Source organism: Dermacentor albipictus, chromosome 4, assembly GCF_038994185.2.
Source record: "Dermacentor albipictus isolate Rhodes 1998 colony chromosome 4, USDA_Dalb.pri_finalv2, whole genome shotgun sequence".
NCBI classification, from domain to species: Eukaryota; Metazoa; Arthropoda; class Arachnida; order Ixodida; family Ixodidae; genus Dermacentor; species Dermacentor albipictus.
The window spans coordinates 149,259,892-149,277,455 of record NC_091824.1 but is presented as its reverse complement, the minus strand read 5'-3'; the positions used below and the strand labels follow the sequence as shown (position 1 = coordinate 149,277,455).

The window sequence follows — 17,564 nt, the reverse complement described above, 5'->3', positions numbered from 1 at the left end:
AGAACCCAGCATGCAATTGCTGATGGCCATAACTCGCGCAACTGTTCTGTCACATCCGGTGTACCGAAAGGCTCCGTCCTCGGACATCTTCGAGGACATCCGTCCTCGAAGGTCGTTAATTTACATTTATTTATTTATTTATTTATTTATTGATACTGCAATCCCCACCGGGATTTTAGCAGGGTGGGTTACAATACATGAGAAAATACAACATAATGGCAAACGAAATATATGTACATGCTTAGGTCACAATCAAGAAAGAATAAAAGAAAAATTAAGCAAAACATTTATCAAATGTGCAAATGAAATAGACGAACACTCAACGTATAAATCATATAGACAGTGACTATAATATAACCAATCATGTTTCAGCCATCAAGAAGGGATGCGAAAGTTGACAAAGAGTCTGCTTGAACGATACAGCTGCTGAGATTATTCCAGTCTCTGACTGTTCGTGGAAAAAATGAATACTTGAAAGAATCATTATGAGAACGAAAAGGTGTTATTGTTAGTTCATGTCTTTGGCGTGTCGAATAACCGGAAGAAAATGTAATCCATTCGCTAACGTCGACTTTATAGTGCCCCTTAACTAATTGATATAAAAATTTTAGTCGCGATGAGCGGTTTCTATCGGATAACGGGATTAGGTTAGCACGAGCTTGTAGTTCAGTGATTGAGCTACGTCGAAAGTTGTTATAAATGAACTGTACAGCTTTTTTTTGGACATTCTCTAGTTTCAGAATATTACCTTTTGTATAGGGGTCCCATATTATAGCAGCATAGTCTAAGACTGGGAGGACAATGGATGTGTATGCTAATCTTCTTACAGCAGGGGTAGCCAAAGTTAATGTTCTTCTTAAAAAGAATAACTTTCTATAAGCATTCGCTGTCACGTAGTGAATATGTTTGTTCCACCTAAGATTGTTTGAAATCCATAGCCCAAGATATTTGTATTCAGACACTTCAGACAAAAGCACATTGTTAAAATTATACGGAAACGATAAGGGCCTCTTCTTACGAGTGATCCGCATGAAAACGGTCTTGTCGAAATTTATACTCATCTGCCACCGCTTACACCAAGAAGCAACACGCTGAAAATTATTGTTTAACAATGCCTGATCAGATTGATCATTAAGCTCCGTATATAGAACACAATCGTCCGCGTATAATTTTATTTTGACAGAGATGCCTTCTACCATGTCGTTGACATACATAAGAAAAAGGAGTGGCCCTAGGACCGAGCCCTGCGGGACACCCGATTTTACTGGTAACTGGTTAGATTGATGTCCTTTGAATGCAACAAACTGATGGCGATTGTTCAAATACGCTGATAGCCAATTAACAAGTTGAGAGTTTTTAAGCAGACTATTTAATTTAAATAACAATTTACTGTGTGATACTTTGTCGAAAGCTTTGGAGAAGTCCATAAAAATTGCATCAATTTGTTTTACGTTATTTACAGATACGGCAAAATCATGGATAGTAGCAACTAGCTGTGTACAAGTTGAGTACCCTTTCCGAAATCCATGCTGGCATTTTGTTAAGATGTTATGTGTATCTAAAAAATCCACGATATGTTTATGTATTATATGCTCTAATAATTTGCAAGTGTTAGAGGTTAAAGATACGGGGCGGTAATTCTTTATAGACTGTTTGGCACCTTGTTTATGAAGTGGTGTTACTCGGGCTGTTCTCCAGTCATTCGGGAGCTGACCTTCTTCCAAGGAACGTAAAAACACAATGTACAAGTATTTCGAAACCCATTCGGCATACCTTTTTAGGAAAGTGTTGGGTATATCGTCTGGGCCTGAACTTTTATTTTCATCAAGTTTTAAAAGCATGTGGAATATACCCTGTTCGCTTATTGATACATCAGAAATAGGGGGCAAACAATTCTCAAACATAGGTAAGACACCATCATCACTAGTAAAAACTGAGTGGAAATGCTCATTAAATAAGTTAGCAATTTTTTCTTCATCATTCAAGTGAATGCCATCAACTTCAAAAACATCGCATTGGTAATGTTTCGGTGACACCTCCCGCCAAAATCTATCTGGAGACGCTGTGATGAATTTAGGCAATGATTCTTCATAGTAACGTTGTTTCTCAGTAGATAATTGGATCCGAAGTTTAGATGAAAGAGAGAGAAATTTCTGCCGTTGATCTGGTGAAGCACTGCTTGATTTTTTCATTTTATCTTTTAATCTCTTGAGCTGCCTTTTCAATCTCAGCGTCTCCCGAGAAATCCAGGGATTCTTTTTTCTTTTCTTAACAATAGTTGGTACATATTTTTCAATGCATTTATTAACAATACTCTTAAAGCGTTCCCATAGTTCCTGCACATCTACAATATTCTCTGAAAATGAATCTAAGCAAAACGAAAGCGTATCTATAATCGAAACATCATCAGCTCTGGAGAAATTGCGGAATCGGACAGCGCTGAAGCTGTCTTTCCAATTCATATTATCTATGGTTAGTAACACAGCCTCGTGATCCGATATACCGGGAAATACATCGCACTTAGTGCGACTACTTATGGTCCCACTTACAAAAAAGAGGTCCAGGATTGTTTCAGAATTACCCTGTATTCTAGTACAGGTATCCACTAATTGTAATAAATTAAAAGAAAAGACAATGTCTAGCATGGCCTCCCCTAAGTTATCGTTATCACTTTTGACCGACATCGTTTCCCAATCAATGTTTGGCAAGTTAAAATCTCCCGAGAGAATAATTCGGTCAGCGGGTTTCACATGCTCGCTCATGTATAGCTTCAAAGAATCCAAAACTTCAACACCAGAATTAGGAGGTCGGTACAGAGCAGCTATGACATATCGAATATTTTCATGGTAGGCCTTGCAAAATATGCATTCAACATCTGATAAATCAGGCATCTTTAAGAGCTTAATGTTATCCTTGAAAAGGATGGCTACACCTCCGCCCCTGCTACCTCTGTCTTTTCTGAATGCGCAATACCCAAGTGGAACGAACTCGCTATCATATATTTCTTCATTTAACCATGTCTCTGTCAATACAACGATATCTGGGTTATACGACAAAAGAGTTCCCTCTAACTCTGAACGCTTGTTTATAATGCTCCTACAATTTACGTTAAGTATTCCTAAAGAGCCACGCCCGCGCTTAGTCTGTCAATTTTGAGAACTTGATTTCTTCAGCTTGTAACGGCATTTTTTTTCAGCATCCCAACCAAACAAAGTCCCGTTGATGCTCAACTTATCGTAATGCAGCTTTACTTTCATGTTTTTCTGCCTTTCTTCCTTAGAACTCTCCCATAAAAGCCTCCGTGTGTCACGTACTCGCTTAGAAAAGTCTTCAGATAGCGACAGTTCACTGCCCTTTAGTTTATGCGATGCTCTAAGCAGGGCATTCTTCTCTCGGTAGTCAAGAAATTTTAGAATCACTGGACGGGTTTTATTTTCGTCTTTTCTTCCGAGTCTATGACACCTTTCTATGCCTGTTACGTTAATGCCTAGTTTTTTACTAAAGACTTCATCTTTTACATTTCGTTCTAAGTCTTCTGAAGATTCAACTCTAGGTTCATGTAAGCCATAAATTATTAAGTTATTTCTCCTACTTCTGTTTTCTAGATCATCAACATGTTCACTAATGTTAGCAAGTTCTTCCTCGAGGTTCGTTATTGTTGTTTTGATGCTTTCTACGCTAGAGTTCAGTGCACTTAAACCACCCAATCGTCGCTCGATGTCATCAGTTCTTTCTGTTAATTTTGATAGGTTCCTTTGCATTTCATTCTGTGTTGCTTGCATATCATGTATAGTAGAAAGAATTTTACTTTGCCCATTTAACAGTTCTAGCAAGAGATCTTTTTCTGTTGGACCTGGATTTTCTTCTACGTCTCCGCAAACCAGAAGATCTCTAATTAATGAGCTAATTATACTAGACAAAAAATAATTAACACGCAGTGGGCAGGGCAGCAGCAGCAAAAACCGGTTATCCGATCGATAACCACGAGTTGGCATATATCTACTAACCTGTAGCATGAAGCAAAAGGGATTGTTCAGCATGTTGCCGGGATTGCTGCCGCCTTGCCCACTGGTGAAGCACAGCTCGTCCGGCGCCTTTATAGCTGTCCGATGGGGCATGTGACTTGACGTCACTGTTGTGGAGGTGATACCCGGACTTGTGACGCATGGAAAACTTTGCCGATTCATGATGCCGCATTCACCACGTGTCGATGAATGCACACCAGCGTCTTGGTCCACGCCCACCAACGTTGTCGAAGCAGCACAGGTGCTAGTGGAAGCTTGGTTTCCGAGAGTAAGCAGCGTAACCTGTAGCATGAAGCAAAAGGGATTGTTCAGCATGTTGCCGGGATTGCTGCCGCCTTGCCCACTGGTGAAGCACAGCTCGTCCGGCGCCTTTATAGCTGTCCGATGGGGCATGTGACTTGACGTCACTGTTGTGGAGGTGATACCCGGACTTGTGACGCATGGAAAACTTTGCCGATTCATGATGCCGCATTCACCACGTGTCGATGAATGCACACCAGCGTCTTGGTCCACGCCCACCAACGTTGTCGAAGCAGCACAGGTGCTAGTGGAAGCTTGGTTTCCGAGAGTAAGCAGCGTAACCTGTAGCATGAAGCAAAAGGGATTGTTCAGCATGTTGCCGGGATTGCTGCCGCCTTGCCCACTGGTGAAGCACAGCTCGTCCGGCGCCTTTATAGCTGTCCGATGGGGCATGTGACTTGACGTCACTGTTGTGGAGGTGATACCCGGACTTGTGACGCATGGAAAACTTTGCCGATTCATGATGCCGCATTCACCACGTGTCGATGAATGCACACCAGCGTCTTGGTCCACGCCCACCAACGTTGTCGAAGCAGCACAGGTGCTAGTGGAAGCTTGGTTTCCGAGAGTAAGCAGCGTAACCTGTAGCATGAAGCAAAAGGGATTGTTCAGCATGTTGCCGGGATTGCTGCCGCCTTGCCCACTGGTGAAGCACAGCTCGTCCGGCGCCTTTATAGCTGTCCGATGGGGCATGTGACTTGACGTCACTGTTGTGGAGGTGATACCCGGACTTGTGACGCATGGAAAACTTTGCCGATTCATGATGCCGCATTCACCACGTGTCGATGAATGCACACCAGCGTCTTGGTCCACGCCCACCAACGTTGTCGAAGCAGCACAGGTGCTAGTGGAAGCTTGGTTTCCGAGAGTAAGCAGCGTAACCTGTAGCATGAAGCAAAAGGGATTGTTCAGCATGTTGCCGGGATTGCTGCCGCCTTGCCCACTGGTGAAGCACAGCTCGTCCGGCGCCTTTATAGCTGTCCGATGGGGCATGTGACTTGACGTCACTGTTGTGGAGGTGATACCCGGACTTGTGACGCATGGAAAACTTTGCCGATTCATGATGCCGCATTCACCACGTGTCGATGAATGCACACCAGCGTCTTGGTCCACGCCCACCAACGTTGTCGAAGCAGCACAGGTGCTAGTGGAAGCTTGGTTTCCGAGAGTAAGCAGCGTAACCTGTAGCATGAAGCAAAAGGGATTGTTCAGCATGTTGCCGGGATTGCTGCCGCCTTGCCCACTGGTGAAGCACAGCTCGTCCGGCGCCTTTATAGCTGTCCGATGGGGCATGTGACTTGACGTCACTGTTGTGGAGGTGATACCCGGACTTGTGACGCATGGAAAACTTTGCCGATTCATGATGCCGCATTCACCACGTGTCGATGAATGCACACCAGCGTCTTGGTCCACGCCCACCAACGTTGTCGAAGCAGCACAGGTGCTAGTGGAAGCTTGGTTTCCGAGAGTAAGCAGCGTAACCTGTAGCATGAAGCAAAAGGGATTGTTCAGCATGTTGCCGGGATTGCTGCCGCCTTGCCCACTGGTGAAGCACAGCTCGTCCGGCGCCTTTATAGCTGTCCGATGGGGCATGTGACTTGACGTCACTGTTGTGGAGGTGATACCCGGACTTGTGACGCATGGAAAACTTTGCCGATTCATGATGCCGCATTCACCACGTGTCGATGAATGCACACCAGCGTCTTGGTCCACGCCCACCAACGTTGTCGAAGCAGCACAGGTGCTAGTGGAAGCTTGGTTTCCGAGAGTAAGCAGCGTAACCTGTAGCATGAAGCAAAAGGGATTGTTCAGCATGTTGCCGGGATTGCTGCCGCCTTGCCCACATTAACGAGCTTCGCACCTGTACATCAACAATAAGGCTATTCGCCGATTATTGTGCCTTCTACCGCGTAATAACTAACCCTCACGATTCTTCGCAACTTCAATCTGGTCTTGACAGCATTACTGCTTGGTGTTCACTCTGGTCCATAAAATTGAATGTCAACAAATGCAGAATAATGATGATTTCTCGAATCCCTGTTTATCCCATTACTCATTTTTAGTTGTCATCTGCCAATACTTATAAATATCTAGGTATCCACATAGATAACAACTCTAACAACTCATCATGGAAGACTCATATTACCTACGTCATTAACAATGCGAATCGCGCTCTTGGTTTTTTGCGACGTAACTTTGCTTTGGCTCCTGTTTCCTTAAAACTTCCTTATAAAACTTTAGTCTGGTCGAAACTCAAGTACGCTTCTTCAATCTGAGATCCTCACTCCTCTACACTTGTGAACGCACTAGGAACCATCCAAAATTGTTCAGCTCAGTTCATTGTAGCTAATTATTCGCGCACTGCCAATATTACTTCAATAAAGATTTTTCTAGGCCTTCCTAACATTTCTATCACAAGGAAGCAGATCCGCCTATGTTTCTTTCACAAGATCTTCTCTACAAATCCTGAACTGAAACACACATTGTTGTTGCAACCTACTTACCTTTCTTTCCACGTCGACCGAAACTTCAAAGTTCAAGTGCCGTTCTGCCAGACCAACATGTACTTGCACCCCTACGTACCGATGACATCCTCCGAATGGAATCGCCTTCCCGCATCCATCGCCAGAAACCTTGAGCATGCAGAATTCAAGACCGCCATTTTGAACTTGTAACACCACTCCTTTATGCAACGCCACAATGGCATTGAGGGTACTTAAATTATAAATAAATAAATAAATAAATAAATAAATAATAAATAAATAAATAAATAGGTTACCTACCTTCGTCAGCCTGTTTTAATATTTATTGGTTGGACTGGAACTCAATTGCGCTATTTATTCTCCCAAAAGCCACACGTTATAGTATCTATTTCGCTATCTCTCTCTCCCGACCTACGAAGTTCAGAAGGTGGCTTCAAGACAGATCAAGCGGAGCACAGGTCAAGAGTAATCTTGGTCTGGTGAAGCTGTGCACTATGTTGTTCTCAACCAGCAACACACCGTTTCCAACATAATTCATTCAATGAGTCAAGCAATCGTCGCTCTTTCTATCTCACAAGATCCATTTGCCACAGGTCCGGATATGGGGTATGAAAGTTCGACATTATTCCTTGTCGTATGGTTCACCTGCCTGCCTTTCCTCGCTTGGTTTTTCTCTCTCTCTAGTCCTCATAGAAACACTATTGCCTCAAAAGTTAGACTGGCAGCCACGTGCAGAAGTTCGATCAGTTAGTACCTCAACTACGAACTTTCGCTTCACAGAAATCAATACTCCTGGTAACTGCTTTCCCATTTGCACACCTGTCCTCTCTGGTGATGGATTTACAGTAACTAATCTCGGCCCTGCATCGCCACTTGCAAATCTATACGGGAGGAACTCTTTAATTGGGGTCAAGTGCTTTCAGCACGATGATAATATGCCCTGCATGCATCGCTTCCTTTCATCACGAGACCATTTGCCAAATGAATGATCTCAGGCAACTCCTACGGTTGCAAATGGTGCCATGGACTGTAGTCAGCGACCTAATTTCTTTTCCCCAATAAAACTTTTCTGAGAAGGAGGAGGCGGCACATAAATTAGTAATGGTGCTGGTGAATGTATCAAAGCAGAGTGAGTGTATGTGAATGCGCTCCTTCGGACAAAGGAACATAATTTTACAGAAATTGATTTAGGTACAGGTATCGCGGTCGATATTTAAGCAATTCGAGTGTGCCACTCTTCGATGATTCTGCAGCACCACTCAATCGGTGATACAACTGGTATCTGCCCACCTGCCACTGTGTTGCGCGAGTGATAGTGCAGCGGTGATCTTTAAAGAATGTAAAAAGCTGTGTGAGGGTAAGCAAGGTGATTGTCTCCCATTGCTATCGCAGCAATCAACGGTGTGAAAGTTTCAAAGCGGATAATCAGAGGGTGAGACGGCACATCATGCTCTTAGAATATTTTTTCTTCTCTTCTTTTTCCTTTTCTTCCCTTTACCCCTTTCCCCAGCACAGGGTAGCCAGCCTGTATTTTGACTGGCTAACCTCCCTGTCTTTCCTTCCCTTTTTCTTTCTCTCTCTCTCACTTCGAGGTTGCACCTCTGCATGATCTCAGTTTAAAGACTAATAACTCGGGCTAGTCACTGTGTTGCATTTGAACCAAGCCCATAGTTTACGACGCCTAAAAATGATCATGTTTGAACTGCATTACTTAATAACTGAGAGGTTCGGGATGTTGCTGCCTATCCCCATTAGCACAATAATATCACCAAATCACAGTTTATCTGATCATCAGTTTTAAAACGAGATGAGAATCGTTACTGAGTAATAATTTGTTTCCGTTTTATCTGTATGTCTGTGTGAGTAGGCTTCACTCTTCATTTAAACTCCAGGGTAACACCGTGGTTACACAGCTCGTTCTGGCGACGCTGAATGACCGAAAATGCTTCGGAACTCTCCATTCATTGTGACACAAATATGATTACACTCCTTTCCCGGTAGTGGAGAGAACAGCGTGTTTGCCTTTAAAAAAAAATACTGCACTCATGATTACGCAAAATAACTCTGAATTTAATGCAGCGTACCACACTTTCTTGTCGCAACATCAGGACAATTCTCCGTAGAACACCGCAAACTTCCACTGACGAGCTCTTTTCACTGACAGGTGGTAATATCTGCCCAGTTGTTCTTGCAATACAAAGAGCTTAAATCGATGTGAACAACTAAGACGAGCCTTCAACCTATGCGGCCGTGTCATGACAGCTGTCTTCGGTATGGAACAAATCTGTCGCGCAATGTCTCGGCAAGCTCATTCGATCGGGGTCCACACTTGCAACAGCAAAAGACGGTTTCCTAACTCGCGGCCATGCAAGCTTCAGAAGGAGAGCGGCTACCGCTAAGCCGACCATTTGTCAAATACCAGAGGCTTCTTCGGCCTTCGTCTGTGAAAGTTCGATGCCCCTCTAACGCTGTCTTGATTCCCGCATCTGTCATCGCCTCTTTCGGATTAGCTTTGTTATTCCCTTCTGTAATGTTTGCTCATTTTTGCGCCATCCAATTATCTTGATATGTTGCAACAGCAGAAGCCACGGGTCAAGGCGGTGTTCCTGTACCAACTACTTATTCGTTCCTCCACCTTCTCGTTTATACCAGGTTTTCATTCCCTAGCGTTATCGAACAGATATCGTTCGTTCTTGTCCCTTGCCATGATTGCTGACATTCTATAAATCTCTCGTCCAGGTTCAATAACCTTCAAAAAAATGTCGTCCCCCATCGCGGTTGCTCACTGTCTAGGGTGTTCTGCTGCTGAGCGCAAGTTCACGGGTTTCATTCACCCACTCATTTCGATGGGAGTGAAATGAAAAAAACGCTAATGTAACGTTTCTTGGGTGTGCATCAAACAGCCCAAGCTACTCAGTATTATTCCAGACTACGCCATCTCCCATAGTCCATTACGCAGCGTCGGAACATTAACCCAGAGAATTTGATGTCTCAACTTTTTTTTTAGCACAACTTGTCAATTTCACTTTAAACTCATCTAAGGATGGAACACCTAAGACATTCCTTTTATTGGCCATCAATAATTAGGTTTTCTCTAAGCGTTAGACTAAATACTACTGACCAATCTCCGCTGCTCATTGATTATATTTTGAGGCTGTCCAAATTAAAATATCATTCTGACAGATTTCAGGACCCGCCAGAGTTGCGGAGTACATACAAAAAAGTATGAATTTGCTGCTCAAAGCACGGTGTCAGCAGTAATGACATGTATTTGACTCAGCGGCGGCGGATAGAAGAAAGAAGAATCTGTATGCGCGCTCGAGAGATATATTGTGGCGCTGAAATGTGAAAATGTGCAAATTTTGTAAATATGCAGCAAAATAAATGGAAACTCACAATTATTATGTCAATAAAAGCCTGTTCCCTTTTCTTTAATTGGCTGGTCTCAAAGGACGATGCAACAATGCAATTTTCATTCTTCTCCTTCATTTATTCGCATATTATAATTATGCAACTACAATTGAATTTCTCCTACAAAAAGCTCAACCAAACAACTTACCTTCAGTATAAGTGAAATCCGAGCGGTCAAACGGATCTGTTAGCACTGGTAGCTACTCTCCTTGTTCAAATATGTTTTGACCTATTTAGCGACAAGTCACGAAACGTATCCACTGAAGGAGTGAAACTTTCTGTGAATTGTTTCTGGTTTCGGCAAATGAGTCAGCAAGAGAAGGGTGTTGGTCCACAATAACGAAACGGAAGGCGGAACGATTGCGAAGGGCTGCGAACGTCATTTGAGAGAGGAGTGGAGCACATTAAGTCATGATGCTGCTTCTTCTCAGCTGGCCAGCTCTTCGCAGCATTCATAGCATCAGCCTTTTAAGCCGAACCCTTCCAGAACTGCGAAACCATCACTGATTCGCGCCTCCAAAATATCAATTATTTCGTTACTGTTCGACTAAGTGTCTTGTTTTGTTTTCTTTTGGATCTTCGCGAAATAAATGAGATTTTGCCAAGATTGTTTTGGTGAATGTCTCTTTTTTCGAGCTCACACGCACGAACGCACGCCTGGAATCAAGGGCCTTCTTGCTAGATGAGGTCGAGGGAATTTGCATTCGTTCCGCCCATTTCTTGGAAGTTGAATACGAGACAATAAAGGAATGAAAGTCGTATATGTCGTACAGGAAAACATGTTCCCTAGAGAAATGTGCCCTTCAAATTCGGGGGTTATTAGATGCCATCATAAACTACTTGTGTAGGTGTATACACGTTTCCCTCGACTAAAAGCTCAAACTTTCTGTCAGCAGGGTGGAGGCTGAATATAAGCTGTTACCAAGTGCAGCGATTATGTACCATACAGACCGTTATTATGCGACTATTTCTCTTTGCTTGCGAGAGTGTGGACTTCCCTGCGTGCCTGAGCATACGTTTGCTTGAATTCGCTAACACTTCCCCTTCCTCATTCTCTTTTTTATTGCTGCACAAACTTTAAAATGGGTTGATGATGCTGTTGATTTTCACTAGACTACCTCTTGCTTAGCACCGCAATATTTGTCAACGAAACGCGGTCTTACGAAATTGAATCGCTTATGGTCACACCCACCAAGGGCGCGCGTCATAGTGAAACCGATAGTCATACATCATTCAAACCTTTGCGGTGAACCAGAATGTCGTTACCAGAAGCATCGTTGCCAACCTAGACGCCGCAACGTTCATTTCAAGTCGAACGATAAGGGCCGGTATCATAGGCACAATCGGGTCCAAATTCACAAAGCCTCGCATGGCATAGGATGACAACTTTGCTAATAATATGTCCATTACCACGACAGGCTGTCATTCACTCTTAAGCAATTCTGGATTAAATACTGTTTTCTTAACATGAGCCCTAATGTTTTCTCCCCCCTGCTGTTGGAAGTTACGGCGGCGTTCTATGCCGTTCTCCACCGCTTCAACTTCAGTGCACGATACACTTCCCTTCCCCACAGCAGTCTTACTAAAATATATATTTTTTTCTAGTTGATTGGTATTTGGAAAGAAATTTTTCCTCAGACTGGCCCAGTTCATAGCGAACATTTACGCAGCTTGTGCTGTGTGCGTATGTGCGTGTGCGCGTGTGTGCGTGCGTGCGTGCGTGCGTGCGTGCGAGCACGCACGAGTGCGCGTGTGTATGTGTGGGTGCCTGCCTGCGTGCGTGCGTGCGTGCGTGTGTGTGAGGGGGGGTCTGCCTGCGTGTGTGCGTGCGTGTGTGCGTGCGTGCGTGTGTGCGTGTGTGTGCATGCGTGTGCCTGCCTGCGTGCGCGTGCCTGCCTGTCTGCCTGTCTGCCTGCCTGCGTGCGTGCGTGCGTGTGTGCGTGCGTGTGTGCGTGCGTGCGTGCGTGCGCTCACGTTCATGAGCGCACGAAAACCAAAAGAAACGCAATGAAAACGTCAAGCAAAACAGCAGGACCACAGTTAAATGAAGTGGTTGATATATTCAGTCACGGCCGTCTTATGCACCCGCCTGGCTTGCTTTGAGCGTCCTCGCTTGCTCTTCGCGGCGAGCTATGATGCATGGGGAACGGCATCGTTTGAGAACAATGCGCGCCTCACTGCGCTCCTGTTTTCATCTCGCTGCGCCTCCCTTTGCAAAAAGGTCATTGTGCATTTGTGGTATCTGTTTACTTAAAATCGTAGTAGACTGCAGTCCTGCCACCCTTTGTTCTCGATTTTGTGGGAGTCTTCATTTTCCGTTTCACGCGAATGTCTAAACACTCGTGTGTTGATGCACTGTTTCTGAATATAATACGCGATCGCGTCTGCTGGGAATGGGAAATGGGGGTCATTATGCAAAGCAGACAGAACAAAATGTTGCATCTTCTTCATAGGGGTTGGCTTTGACTCAATCTTGCCTTCCTCACACACACTGCAGCCATCTGAATCGATTCACTTTGTCCGTATGCACTAAATGCATTCCAGGTCTTGATTTTTTTTCCTTTGTGTAGTAATGTGAAACACAGTAAAAGTAAACTGAACAATTTTTTCCCTTTTTACTGCAAAAAACATTGCACTTTAAATTCTCTGCATTTTTGTAGCAAGACCACAGTTGCGTGCGACCAGAAAATAAAACATACAATCGAGAACGTAAGCACACTCATAAATGGACACACGCACACAGGCAGCCACAAGAATTTACAGATGCGCTATTTTTGCATCTTTAATGCACTCTAGGCTTGTGATGTTCTATTTTCTGGCACAGTAATAAGGGTGGATAGGAAGGAACATATTTCTTTTATTTATAAGACGCTTATTATCATAATCATTTACTATAACAATCTAAATCACCAAATGAAGTATCCACAGCCAGCTGCCTCTACATCTTTTACAAAAATGAAATATGCCTTTTTTGTGACTTGCCACACCTTGATTTCAAGTTGGAATGCTTTTGTTTTTTTTATATACTAGCGTTTATCTTTTAAGTGGCTTGAATTTAATCTATCCCAGCTACAGCTACCAAATCACTGGATGAATATTTCCCAATCCATCCCCTCCAATTCTAATAAAGACAGAGGGAGCTTTCCTAGGAAGATGGTGGCTGGGACAGCTTTCCCCTCTGTTATATGTGTAAAAGAAAGGCCTTCATCAGACTATGTGTTATGTTGCGCTCGACTCCACTTATGTTAGCTTTGCTCTGTTTGAAGGACCTATGAAAGCCAGCATCCGATTTTTTTAAACACAGGTCTTTTCACAAAACAACTTCACTTTTTTTAATGACTAAGTATCACAGTTGTTTTCGTTGGCTTTGTTCAGGGACGTACTCGTTGACAAGATAAAACTAAATTTTGGCGTTCTGCGATGCTGAATAAACATCTGTCTGCGCTTTTTGCTGAATGCTTCATGACCTAGTAATGACAAGAGGGGAATAAATTGCCTGAAGAGGCGCAGCTGTAACCCTCTCCCCATTTTTGTGTACACCCGTAGAATCGAACTAAATAGTACTCGTTGAGTTGAAAAATGGCAAGTTAAATTCCGTCGATGCTCACAGCAAGCTGGTCGTTAATTCCATCCCGACATTCTTTATAAAAATTGCTGAAAACTGGCGAAACGTGAACAAGTATACCAAAATATTTACCTTTATGCTAATAGCAACAACAAAAGGCAATGTATCGCAGTTTTGTAAACTGCGTATTTAAGACATACAACGCATACTTCCCTTGTGATTGACCGCCCCCCCCCCCAAGAAAAAGAAGAGGAAACACAAAAATTGAGTTATTATGCCCAGTTGAAGACTCCCATAAACGATACAGCTATTCGACGTTTACTGAAAGCCAATACGCTAAATTATAGAGTCTCTGAAGTGAATGAAATCAAACTATGAAGAATTTTGCTACATAGGTTCACTGAACAGCTGAAGGTCTGTGAAGTTAGTGCTTCAGATATTGAAATGCCCCAGGTTGAGTATTCTTTCTAAGAAAGTAAGCTTCAGGGTTCCTATATTCACAAAAAGCGCTACGCTGGTATGGCTCGTGAGGTGAAATTTGAGTCAATCCTCATGCTGGACATATCGTCACCGAAGGCAACCATCCAGTAGCAGAAAGCACTTACAAATAATAAGCTTTGTGAATTCGGCCCCACGATCTCAACAATCACTGGGAGTACCTCGCTAGCCATTCGCTTAACAAAGCCACAAATTTCATTCAGGTTCATTCAGGTTTAAAGAGATCATACTTGCAATAAACGTATGCTTCAGTTGAGAAATAGGCGCTCTCTATGTCTGACAATATATTCTGACTTAGGAAAGATTACAAGCTCTGTCATCGAGAGGGCAGATAAATGCGGTCGTTTGCAGAGTAGCCAATGATATAAGTGCAGATATCTATTTCGCTAAGTGAAGAAAGCTTTCGGAACTCCATGTATGTCGTTGTATTTGTCACTGCACTAGTTTTGGACAGACGTTCACCCCGACTTCAATAGCAAAAAGCTTCTTAGGTGCTCTTTCTTTAAGCAGCCTGACTGGCACGAGAAGATACCGGGAGGAGGGGAAAAAAGGAAACATAGCTTTGTAATGAAACCATGCTTTCTCATTACTCTCTCTCTGTGTGTCCTCCTCTTTTATCAGAAGTCGACAGCTACGCAAACACAAGAGGACTGAGATTCTCCCAGGCGGCAGATTATTGCTATTTAACGATGACGGCGTATCGCTTTTCCTTCTTTTCGCCGTGCCAATCGCAGGCTTTTCTTTGGTTCGGATCTTTAGCCTGTACCGCACTGGATCTTGTAGTATGTCTTTAATTCTTAAAGAAAATGCAACTAAACAGCCTGTAAAAGAGCGAGATGAAGAGTGAACTAAGAGATAAGCAGAAGAAAGATTACCGCGTAGTCTTAAGCTCTAACGAACAATGTGTTCCTATTTCCGAAGTGCAGATGCGCAGGCAAATCTATAACTGCATAAACAAGGCCACCGGTGAAGCTTTATGTAAGAGGAAGAAGGAGTACTGAGAAATTGTGTCCGCGATACCAAAAACGGGCCGTGGTCGGCTTCTTGATTGGACCTAGTTATGTACTGACACTGGCTTACTTCTACAGTTTAAGTTCGTGCCATCTTGTGGACGTTGTCTAGGCGTGGTGTGCGTATACCTGTATATGCTGTCTTCGAGTGGCCTATTCAAGTAGGCTGAGACAGGTCCTCCTGCGAGTAAAGTAAATTTTCTTGAAGAAGCGATCCTTCAACTCTGTGATGCTTTCAGGCCAGAAGTTTCTTGTTGTTCAATATCACGACGAACTGTGTCTGACATATTCTAAAGTTTATGCTTCCCAGGACCATAAGACACCGACGATGAAAAGCCGTTGGCTTCCGAGTAAAGATTCTTTCACTCCTTAAATGCATAGCATTATAGGTGTGCGAGATAGTGATAGCGACTTTCCAAGCTCGGTGAAAATGGCATCGCTGATATAACGTTTCTAAGCTTAACGATCGTACGCTGCCCAAATCGACAGTGGTATAAAGTGGGCATACCCAGACCAACGTCAGATAATAATTTTCTTCAAAGGAACATCAACTTTTAAATCACATTTCATTTCTGTAAGACACTGTATTAGTTGGTAAGCTCAAATGTATTTACATCAATGCCATCCCAATTATTTCACCTATGTGTATACTTTGATCACGCATTTTTGTGCTCTTTTCTCGCGAAAGCATCATCAACAGACCCTTGAGGGAAAAATCCAGCGTTTGTCGTGTGGTCAAGCGAAAAACGGCACCTAAATTCTCATTGGCTGAGACGCCAAGTCACGTGCGCGCCTCGACGGAGCAGAGCGGTCGAAAAGGCTCACCTGCTGCAGTACCAGCGCACCAAGGGTTGCGTGAGCGGAGAGGGCACCGACGACGCCACGGAATCCTCGCTCTCTGAGGCCGTGTTGTCTGCGCGTCGCTCATGCGCACAAGTACTCGCCTGGGTTCTAATTGCGTTTCAGTAATTTCTATAAATGAATAATATATAAGAAACAACAAATTCGACAGGAAAAACGTTGCCGGTACTGAGTTTCGAGCATATGACCTCACGTTCAGAAGCCGAGTGTCTTACCTACTGGGCTCAATCAGCGCCTCCTATATAGCAGGCATCTGCAACCTACTTAGGGACATCATGGTACTTGGACTGAAATTTCCATTGCCAATCCCGGCGTGATGAAAGCAGTGACGTCAAAATCAGCGCAGCTTACTCGGGAGCGTCCCCATTAGATTCTATGACAGTCGGGCAAGGTAACATGACGACACAAATCGAAGTGCACCGATTTTGTGTTACCTAGGAAGCATTGGCCAAGCGTCTCAACGCGCTCGCTTGTTCGCGAGGAGTTCATAACTGAAAATACTGCTCAGCCGTGTTCAATTCGACATTAATGTTTTCGTACTCCCAACTCATAAGTGCTTAGGTATGCACAGATTTTTCCCCTTTTCCCACCCTCCTCCCTCTCATGTCTCTTGGGCCTAACCTCTTTCCTTATTGAGAGTAGCATGTAGGCGGTTACATATAAACTCGCAGAATTCTATGTATTTCACTAAAGAACTCTCTTGCTCTTTAGCTTTTTTACTGAATCCCTAATTAATACCTCTAGCACACAATGTCAAATTATTTCATGCGTACAACTTCCTATCGGTCACGTAATCTTTGATTAGACATAAAAAGAGCACGAGCCCGTTAGGCAAACAAGAAATTCTTCATATGTGCTTCCCAGTGTGCGTTGAACAGGACAGTTAGAGCAAGGCTAATTTCCACGCCACTTTCTTTCTTAAGTTCCACTTTCTTTCTTAAGTTTCTAAGGAATCTTTAGTTATCAAAAGGCAGCGAAAATAAATATCTGCGTCTGTACATGCTCCCTTGGGCTTCGTAGCGTCACGTCCGCAGCGCACTGAAATATAACACAATTACTGCCTTCGGCTTGGATGGACACGTTTACGAATACAACTTCGAAAAACTGGCGTGTAGTGAATCTCTCAACATCGGCTTGCTCCACGGTGAAAGAAATAGAGAGTTTGAACGAGGAGCGCGTGACTCGCATAGGTTTTCTCTCTTGAATAACCAAGACGGAAATCAGGTCGGCATGCGGTCTCCGAAGCTGCAGTGACTGACGCATGGCCTGCAACTCGGAGCGAAATGAACTGGCCGCAACAGACATGCAGCACCACGGAACAACCACGGCAAGCTGGGCACGTTCGCAATACGTGATCCAGCGGTAGGTAGAAACGAAGCTACTTTCAATTCGTGACGTGTCTTCCTTCGCA

At 43.7% G+C, this 17,564-nt stretch overlaps 1 long non-coding RNA gene across 1 annotated transcript in view; it reads right to left on the bottom strand.

The window, feature by feature from the left end:
• The window catches only part of LOC135902204 (uncharacterized), a 288,754-nt gene that overhangs the window by 218,928 nt on the left and 52,262 nt on the right, over positions 1-17,564 (bottom strand). Inside the window, exon 2 of the long non-coding RNA XR_010564440.2 lies at positions 6,830-6,958. This is a non-coding gene — a long non-coding RNA (uncharacterized lncRNA). The remainder of the gene's footprint in view (positions 1-6,829; positions 6,959-17,564) is intronic.